The sequence below is a fragment of the Pelobates fuscus genome, chromosome 1 (genome assembly GCF_036172605.1).
Source record: "Pelobates fuscus isolate aPelFus1 chromosome 1, aPelFus1.pri, whole genome shotgun sequence".
NCBI classification, from domain to species: domain Eukaryota; kingdom Metazoa; phylum Chordata; class Amphibia; order Anura; family Pelobatidae; genus Pelobates; species Pelobates fuscus.
This window is the reverse complement of record NC_086317.1, coordinates 406976356-406985885: the sequence shown is the minus strand read 5'-3', so window position 1 is coordinate 406985885 and position 9530 is coordinate 406976356.

Below are 9530 nucleotides of genomic sequence, written 5' to 3'. Positions count from 1 at the left end.
CAGACAGGACAGCTTGTATTTATTACAAGGATACATTTTTTTTATGCTCACCTGGCTATGTCCTTCAGCCTTTACTCCCTAAGAGGTCAGCCTCCCTCTATAGGAAGACCAGGTACATGTAACCCACCTCTTAGTAGCTGGGGACCCCTGGTAGCCAGAGGAGTAAGTGTTCCTCTGGCATCCTCCTGAGAGCTGCTGCTATGCCTGTCTCTGCAGGTGAATCTTCATATTCTGGCGCCAGATTTCCGGTTCGGCAGATCAGGACGCCTGCACATGCGCAATGGTAAGTGGACACGAGTAGCCCTTTGTTCGCCAGTATCAAAAATGGCGGCTCTGGGCGCTCGCGGCGTATTGCGCATGCGTGATTAAAGACAGCGCGCCTTTTCTATTTTCTGTTTAAATTTTGCCGCGAAATTCAAATCACTCAAGAAATACTTACTGCTCTCTGGAAATCAAGCTCCCTCACTCTGCAGGTATTTATTTATTAAATTTTTTCCCTTTTTAGGATACCTTTGGTATAAATGTTTTTTTTTTTCTGTTAAAATATCCTTTCTTCAATCTTTTTTTTTTTTTTCCTCCCAGCCTAAACTTGTGTTCTTATAATGGATCACTCTCCCACTTCAGCTAAATCAGCGATTCTAGGTCATAGGTGAGCATTGATTTATGCAATTTTTTTTTTCATAATAAAGAGTGCAATAGAGGGTACAGTCTCTTGACTTCTGTAATTTCAGCCCTCAAGACCAGACAGGCTCTAGATCTCCTTCCAGGAGAAGGGATAAACCGGCAGCCTGCGTTGGATGTGGCTCCAGACCCTTGGATAACTGCAGGCTATGTAAAAGATGTTTGACTCGAGTTGCAGGGGAATCTGAATTCCAGCAGCCTCCACAAGCATCCACCTCTGCCCAGGATATAGCCTCATGCATCAAACAAGCAGTGGCAGAAGGCATTGCTGAATCACACAAAGGCAAACGTCCTAGATGTGAATATCCCCATGAAAATCACGATTCTTCAGACAAAGATTTCGGACAGGATTCAGGTTCCCTGAACTTTGAACAGATGTCTTCCAGTGATGAGGAATACTCCTGCCCCCTAGACTCTAAAGCAATAGAGCGTTTGATCTCTCTCATGAGAAGAACACTGGAATTACCTGACGAAGTGCTAGAAACCTCAGCAGCGGACAAACACTTCGGGGATCTCAGTAAAAGGAAACCTTCATTTCCGGTACACAGGTCCATTAAGGATCTTATAAGTAATGAATGGAAGACTCCAGAAAAGAGACTTTCTCTGCAAAACCGTCTGCCAAAATTATACCCCATACGTGAGGAGGATTCCAGACTTTGGACTTCTAACCCAAAGGTTGATGCCTCAGTTATTAAGGTGGCTAAACGTTCTATTCTCCTGATAGATTCCAATGCTTCGCAGAGAGACCCTATGGAGAAAAGAATTGATGCTGACATTTCAAAATGTTTTTTAGCAGCTGGTACTGGATGTCACCCTGCGGTTTCTATTTCTGCTATGTCCAGAGCTATGAGAGTATGGATCCTGGACATAGAAGAGGATTTGGACAAAGGGGTCAGAAGACAACACATTGCAGATTCCTTAAGGGAAGTCAGACTAGCCAGTGAATGGCTCTTAGAAGTCTCTACGGATATGACTAAAGTCATGTCGAAGGTTATGGCATTCTCGGTTGCAGCCAGACGTGCACTGTGGCTCAGATCATGGGGGGCTGATATGGCCTCAAAGCATAACCTATGTTCCCTTCATTTTTCGGGTGAGGTATTGTTTGGGAAACCCCTTGAAGAAGCCATCAAGAGAGCACTCTATGTCAAGCAGATTCTGCTTCCGCAAGATAGGCGTCCAAAAAGAACCTACACTTGAACGTCGTTCATATAGGGAACACCCTTACTATAGAGACAGTAAGGCTTATAGGCCAGGTCGTGAATACTACAGACCTAACTCCTGGAGAAGTGGTCAAACCAACAAGTCCACCAGAGGAAAGCCTAACACCTCTTCCTTTCATCCTTCCAAGCAATTCTGAAGGTTACTACGCCCAAGCACCTTTGGTAGGAGGAAGACTTATGCATTTCCAAAGGGTTTGGGCAGAGATCCCAGACAAATGGGTGAAGTCCATAATTACAGAAGGCTATTCTCTGGAGTTAATGGACATTCCCCAATCAAGATTCATAAGGACCAGTTTGCCCCTGAATTCACAAAAAAGAGAAGCGTTAATTCAGTACACTGGAGATCTTCTACATCAAAGGGTGATTGTTCCTGTTCCAGACAGACAAATGTTTCAGGGCTTCTATTCCCCTCTCTTCCTATTGAAGAAACCTGGAGGAAAGTGGAGACCCATTCTGGACTTATATCAACTCAATATTCACTTGAGGGTGAGAAAATTCAGGATGGAATCTCTTCGCTCTATCATACCGGTGGTACGTCAAGGAGATTGGCTAATTTCAGTAGATCTGAAGGACGCTTACTTCCATGTGCCAATAGCTCTTCATCACCAGAAGTTCCTCAGATTCTGCGTAAACAATCTACATTTTCAGTTCCAGGCTCTACCGTTTGGAATCAGCACAGCCCCAAGGACCTTTTCGAAGATCCTGGTGACGGTTATCGCATTACTCAGAAAGAAGGGAATAGCAGTATTCCATTACCTCGACGATATCCTGATAGTCGCTCCAACATGCAAGGTTTTGCTAAAACATCGACTGAGGGTACCCCAGACACTAGAACGCTTTGGCTGGTTAATCAACTACCAGAAGAGTCAACTTCTGCCTGCCAGAAGGCTGGTGTTTTTAGGAGCAAAATTCGACACCATGTCAGCAGTAGTGTCTCTGGCCCATGACAGAAAACTGAGTATACTGTCATGCATTCGAGAATTTAAAATCGAAAAGACGACTACAGCAAGAAAATGTATGAGAATCATAGGTTCCATTTCCTCCACGATTGGCCTAGGGAGGTACCAGAAGTTATGCACTGATGGAGATCAAGCCAATCATGAGTTGGGCACAGAAAACTCTAGCCGGGATCTCTGCCCTATACACTCCCGGGAAGGAGAATACGATTGCGGACTTCCTAAACAGACATCAAGTGAAGGAGACAGAATGGAAGCTATCCGATTTGGCCTTCCAACAACTGGTAATGAAGTGGGGGCTCCCACAGGTGGATTTAATGGTTACTGCTCAGAATACTCATCTTCCATGCTTCATGACAGGGAGATTTCACCCTCTGGCATATGCTCAAGACACCCTTTCATCAAGATGGCCGTTTCAGCTGGCATATGTATTCCCTCCGATCCAGCTCATTCCCGCCCTCCTGAAGAAAATCTCCAAAGAACGATGCAAGATAATAGCTATCATCCCGTTCTGGCCCCGTCGTCCATGGTTTTCCCTCTTGAAGAGTCTGTTGATAGACAAACCATGGGAAATTCCAGTCTTCTGGAATCTTCTGTCCCAAGGACCTCTAGTACACCCGGAGCCACACAAGCTGCGTCTTCATGCATGGCTCTTGAAAGGAAATCCTTAAGCGAACAGGGTTTTCCTGAAGATGTTGTTTCCACCTTGTTGCGTTCCAGGAAAATTTCTACCTCTTCTACGTACTATAAGATATGGGGGGCCTTCGCGGAATGGCTTCATGAAGATGTGAAGGATTTAAAGTCACCTTCTATTTCTCAGGTTTTGGGATTCTTACAGGCCGGGTTGGATAGAGTCTGAACACTCTCAAGGTTCATTGTTCTGCTATCTCTGCCATGTCAGGTGTCAGATGGGCTGTAAACCCCATGTTAATACGCTTTATAAAAGCAGTTCTTAGGATCAGACCACCGATCCGGGCATTCAAGTGTCCCTGGGATTTACCTTTGGTCCTACAGGCCTTGATGGAACAACCTTTCGAACCATTGGACAAAATCCCTATGTTATCCCTGACTCAAAAGATCCTGCTTCTATTGGCATTGGTTTCAGCTAGAAGAATGGCGGACATAAGAGGTCTTTCAGTAGAAGAACTTTATACCACTTTCTATCATGACAAGGTCGTTCTCCGTCCCAGACCGGAATTTCTGCCTAAGGTGGTCTCTCCTTTCCACATGAACCAAGAGATCGTTCTTCCAGTCTACTTTCAGAATCCGTCGAATGAGATGGAAGAAAAGTGTCACATGCTGGACCTTAAGAGGTGTCTTTTGATTTACATTCAACGGACTAAAGCATGGAGGAAGTCTCCTCAACTCTTCATTGTCCCTTGGGGCTCCCGTAAGGGTGAAGCGGCCTCTGTTTCTACTCTCCGTTCCTGAACTATCTCCATTATTTCAAGGGCTTATAAGTTCCGAGGAGTTCCCGTTCCAAAGAATATAAGGGCACACTCTACCAGATCGATTGCCACTTAATGGGCTGCAGAGTCTGGAGTATCACAAAAGAGCATTTGCAGAGCTGCTAATTGGTCTTCTATAGGGACGTTTATTAGTCATTACAAACTGGATGTTTCTTCAGATTCTAATCTGCAATTTGGCCTTTCGGTCCTAAATTCTTGTTCTTCTCAAAGCAAATAAATATTTCTGAGCATCTATTCCCTCCCTGTGGTATTTACTGCTTGGGTATTCCCCATATGTTAAATGCTACCATGATTAGCCAGGAATAGGGAAAATGTATTCATACTTACCGTAATTTTCTTTTCCTGGCTATTATTCATGGCAGCATTTGGGTTGGCCACCCATTTTTATTATGTCGGATCAGCTTGCTACTAGACTGAGGAACCTAGTCTTCTGGGATCTCTTATACCTCAGGGATAATTGAATTCTTTAATTGTTTTTCCTGTCCTATTGGCTGGAGGGAGGAGCTAACCCATATGTTAAATGCTGCCATGAATAATAGCCAGGAAAAGAAAATTACGGTAAGTATGAATACATTTTCCCTAATATTTGATCATGGAAGTTGCATGTAAGCACCTAGCATTGTAAATGGCTTTATTATTTCCCTTACTGGCGTAGTGGTAAAACATGATGGTGATGAGCCTAGACAGGAACCCATACTCACAATTACCACATATAACAAATATAAATTGGATAACATTTGCTTTTATTTTTGTTATCTGAGGCAATATGCAGTTAATAACACGGATACTGTATATTTATTTATTTTTAAAATATATTTATTTTTTATTCCATAAAGGAACACTATAGTATCAGGAATACAAATATTCCTGACACTGTAGTGTTAAAAACACATTTTAGAAACATAGGTCTATCTTTGGGGCGGAGCAGTTTTATAGTCCATAGGATATCCACCAGGGGTGTCGCTGCAGATATCTCCGTCTCCATATCTACCCACTGGTATTATACCCCTTGGGGTATGCAATTTTACTGCGGCTTCTAAGTTGGCTGCCTTATAATAGTTATATACATCCGGGAGGCCTACACCTCCTTCTGTTGTGCGGCGTTGCAATAAGCGATGGGATATCCTGGGTTTGCATGAGTCCCAAATGTATGATGACAAAATTTGTTGGAGTTGTTTAAAGAAAGTGGGTGGAGCCTGTATGTGGAGGAGGCGGAATATGTATAGTAGCTTCGGCAGGAGGACCATTTTAACGGTATTGATTCTGCCCAGCCATGACAGCTTAACCGGTTTCCATCTAAGGCACTCTGCTTTACACATACTTATTAGCGGTTTATAGTTATAATGGTATATGCGCTCTACTGTGGGCGCTATTTTGACCCCTAAATAAGTAATGTGGTCTCCTCTCCAGTCAAATTCGTAATTTTGTGTGAGTTCCCGTACCAGAGCATGCGGGAGGCCAATGGGCAAAGCCTGCGTCTTGTTTTGGTTTAATTTGTAATATGCCACCCTGCCATAAGCCTTTAGGAGCTGCATGAGAATTGGTAGCGACGTGGTAACATTGCTCAATGTGACAAGGATGTCATCAGCGAACATGGATAATTTGTATGCGGTTGGGCCTATTTCTATGCCTTTGATGTCTGGATGGTGTCTAATGATGTGCGCTAATGGCTCCAAGGATAGGACAAACAATAAGGGCGATAGGGGACACCCTTGTCTGATGCCATTAGTGATGGTGAACGGGGTGGATAGGAAGCCCGCATTTGCAACTTGTGCAGTCGGCTTATTATATAGAGCCATGATTCCAGCTATTATTGGCGGTGTGAAGCCAAAAGCTTGGAGTACATGTTGCATGTAGTCCCAATTGAGTCTGTCGAAGGCCTTCTCCGCGTCCAGCGCCAAAGAAGGCCCTCTTTATGGCTAGTGTGAGCATGTGCGAGGATGTTTAAAATCTTTCGGGTATTATCTGAGCCTTGTCTCGATTTAACGAATCCTGATTGGTCGTTATGGGTCAATTTTGGGAGGATATCGGATATTCTGTTCGCTAAGAGATTAGCGTAAAGCTTCACATCCCCATTGAGCAAGGAAATCGGTCGAAAATTCTGGCATTTCGTAGGCGCTTTGCCTGGTTTTGGGAGGGTAGAGATATGGGCTCTCAACATGTCGGAGGGTAGTGACCCCTTTTCAAAAGATTGGTTAAATAATGAGGTTAAGTGAGGAGATAGGATATGTGTGAACGTTTGGTAGTACAAATTTGTATAACCATCTGGTCCTGGTGCCTTGTGTTTGGGCATTTGGGCTATGGTTTTCTCAATTTCCTGTGTGGTGAATGGTGCAGTGAGAGAAGCGGTGTCTTCAGGTGATAGAGTGGGAAGACTCGCCTGCACTAGGAAGCCTTGGATGAGAGATGGAGGAGGCGGAGTTATATCAGGGTCCTCCCTAAGGTTATAGAGTGTGCTGTAATATGAGGCAAATGCCTCAACTATATCTTGTGGGTTCGTTAGTTTTTGGTTCAGGGAAGTAGTTATGTAGGCAATTCTCGAGTTGGTAGAGCGCGCCTTTAGCTGTGCTGCCAGTAGTGCACCAGCTTTGTTACCTTGTGTGAAAAAATTATGCTTATAGCGTCTAAGCATAAAGGATGTTTTCTTGAGTTCTAGGTCTCTGAGTTTAGTCTGTAGTGATAGGAGTCGATGCTTTATCTCTCGGGAGGGGTTGGATTTGTTCTTGTGTGTAAGATCTGTTATCTCGGAGATCAGTGATGTGTATTCTTGGAAACGCTGTTTTTTGGCGTAGCTACCTGCTCTAATAAATAGACCACGCATAACAGCCTTATGTGCTTGCCATGTGGTCGATATGTCAATGTCAGGGGTCGTGTTTGTGTGGAAGTAAGAGAGCAAGTCTGTTTTGATTTGGTCCACTACTCGCGGATCTAATAATAGGAAGTCGTTTAGTCTCCATGACCCTTTGCCCGCCGTAGGGAACTGTTCCGCCAGAGCTAAGGTTATTGGCGCGTGGTCGGACCATGTGATCAAGCCTATCTGGGCTGACCGAACTTTGTTCATTGTTGTAGCCTGCAGGAGAAATCTGTCAATTCTGGTGTAAGTGTTGTGGACTGGGGAGTGGAAGGTGTAGTCTCGCTCTAAGGGCTGGAGGATCCTCCAGGGGTCTAGCAAGTTGTTATGTAAAATCCGGTCACATAGTTGGGAAGTGGATTTTTGTTGTTTGAGAGCTGAGGCTCTGGCAAGCTTGTGGGTTGACGTAGAGTCAAGAGAGCAGTCTAAGAGGAAATTGGTCTCACCCCCTATGATGAGTTCGCCGAATGTGTGCAGGTTGGCCAGGGCAAGTATATTATCCAAAAAGTCTGTTTGATTCGTGTGAGGGCCATAAATATTAAGCAGGGTATATGGTTTGTTATTGATATAGCATTGGAGCAGTAGGTATCTACCGTGTCTATCACCTATTTTCTTGACCAGTGAGAACGCAACTGTTTTCCCTATTAGGATGGATACCCCCCCTCTTTTTTTTCTTATAGCATGAGTGGTAATCATAAGGAAATAGTGTGGAGCAGAACTTAGGACGCGCGCCCCATTTGAAGTGGGTCTCTTGGTAGAACGCTATATGGGCTTTATGTTTTCTCGCTTCTTCTAACGCTAACCTACATTTATGGGGAGAATTCAGACCCTTGACATTGAGAGAGAAAAATTAAGCACCTACATCATTGGGATACACTAAGACACAGACAAAACGCTACCCACAAGTTCCATCCTAGCGCACCAGTGACGGCCCTGCGAGCAATCTCGCCGTGGCTCTCGCTGAAATCTTGGGTCAAGTTAGGTATCACCCACTTAAACCAAGTCATGCAGCACAACCTTATCAAACCTTTCCGAGACCTCCAAAGCGACTTCAAACTAACTAACTCTTCAATATTCCCTTACATGCAACTCAAAAGTGTCATACCCACTCATGTGGCGCAAACCACCACGAATGTCGGCCAAAACACAAAGGTAGTAGACATACTGTATAACAGATGCTGGCAAACCCCGACCAAACCCAAAAGCCTTGCCCTGTGCTATCAAGTGATTATGCAAACGCCTCCACAATATCCTTCACCCTTCGTGGCCCAATGGCTCACTGAATGTGGTGAACTGATAACTGAGGCAGAAGTGTTAGCGTCCCCCAATGCCCTTAAGGGTCTTACACAATGTTACTCACACATAGAGGCACACAAGAAGTTGGTATACAGGTGGTACTTGACACCCCAGAGGCTCCATACTATGTACACCTCATAGCAACACACTGGAAAAAGCCGCAATGTCCCTCTAGGGCCCAACTGCTAGACACAATCCACCTCTACCACATATATGAAGGCCTGGCGGCCAAATCGGCCCCGCAGAGGGAGTCCTTTCAGAAGTGCTGGGCACCATGGGCGGATTTTTGGGATAAGGGGAGTGCTATTTCCTGTAACATGGCACCGACAAAATGATTACAACAAAAGAACGCCGAAAGCCCTGTCAGGATACCAGCATTCCATACTAAACACACAGAGCCTCACACCCAAACTGGCAACAACCATCCCCTAGCGGTAATTGAACTTTCCGCGGTAAAACGATCAACCCGCATAGAGTTTGAGCATACCAAGGCGGGTATCCCACCTCCGCAGCATATTCGGACATTACTGTGTCCTTCCTAAGACCTAGAGCCACAAAGAAGTAACCAACACCACCTCACCACTCCTTCCCCTCTCCTCCCCCTTTTTTTTTCTTGTTGTACCCCCTCCCCTCTCCATGGTTAAGTCCAGGTTGAAAGACCCAGGCGCAAGCCACAATGTGCCCTGCACCATGCGTTAGTAAATAGCGGTGCCACAGGGACTGATTATAAGTGTTTACCTTCTTTCCACCTGAGGTTTGTTATGATTGGTGTAAATGATTGTATATCTTATCACCCCAATGTCCTTCCCTTTTTTTTCTTCTGTACCCTATTGACTTTATGAAAATAAAAAAACATGTTAATTTGAAAAAACACATTTTAGGTTTTCCCACAGGAAAGCATTAGGAGGCTATTGAGCAATACACAACATGGAATATTTGTTTTCTTAATAAATAATAATAATATTTTCCCTATTCCTGTCTAAAACTGATATAGATATGTATATTAAGGAATTATTTAATAGTCATCTTAAATATGTCCAGTTCCTGTGCTATATAA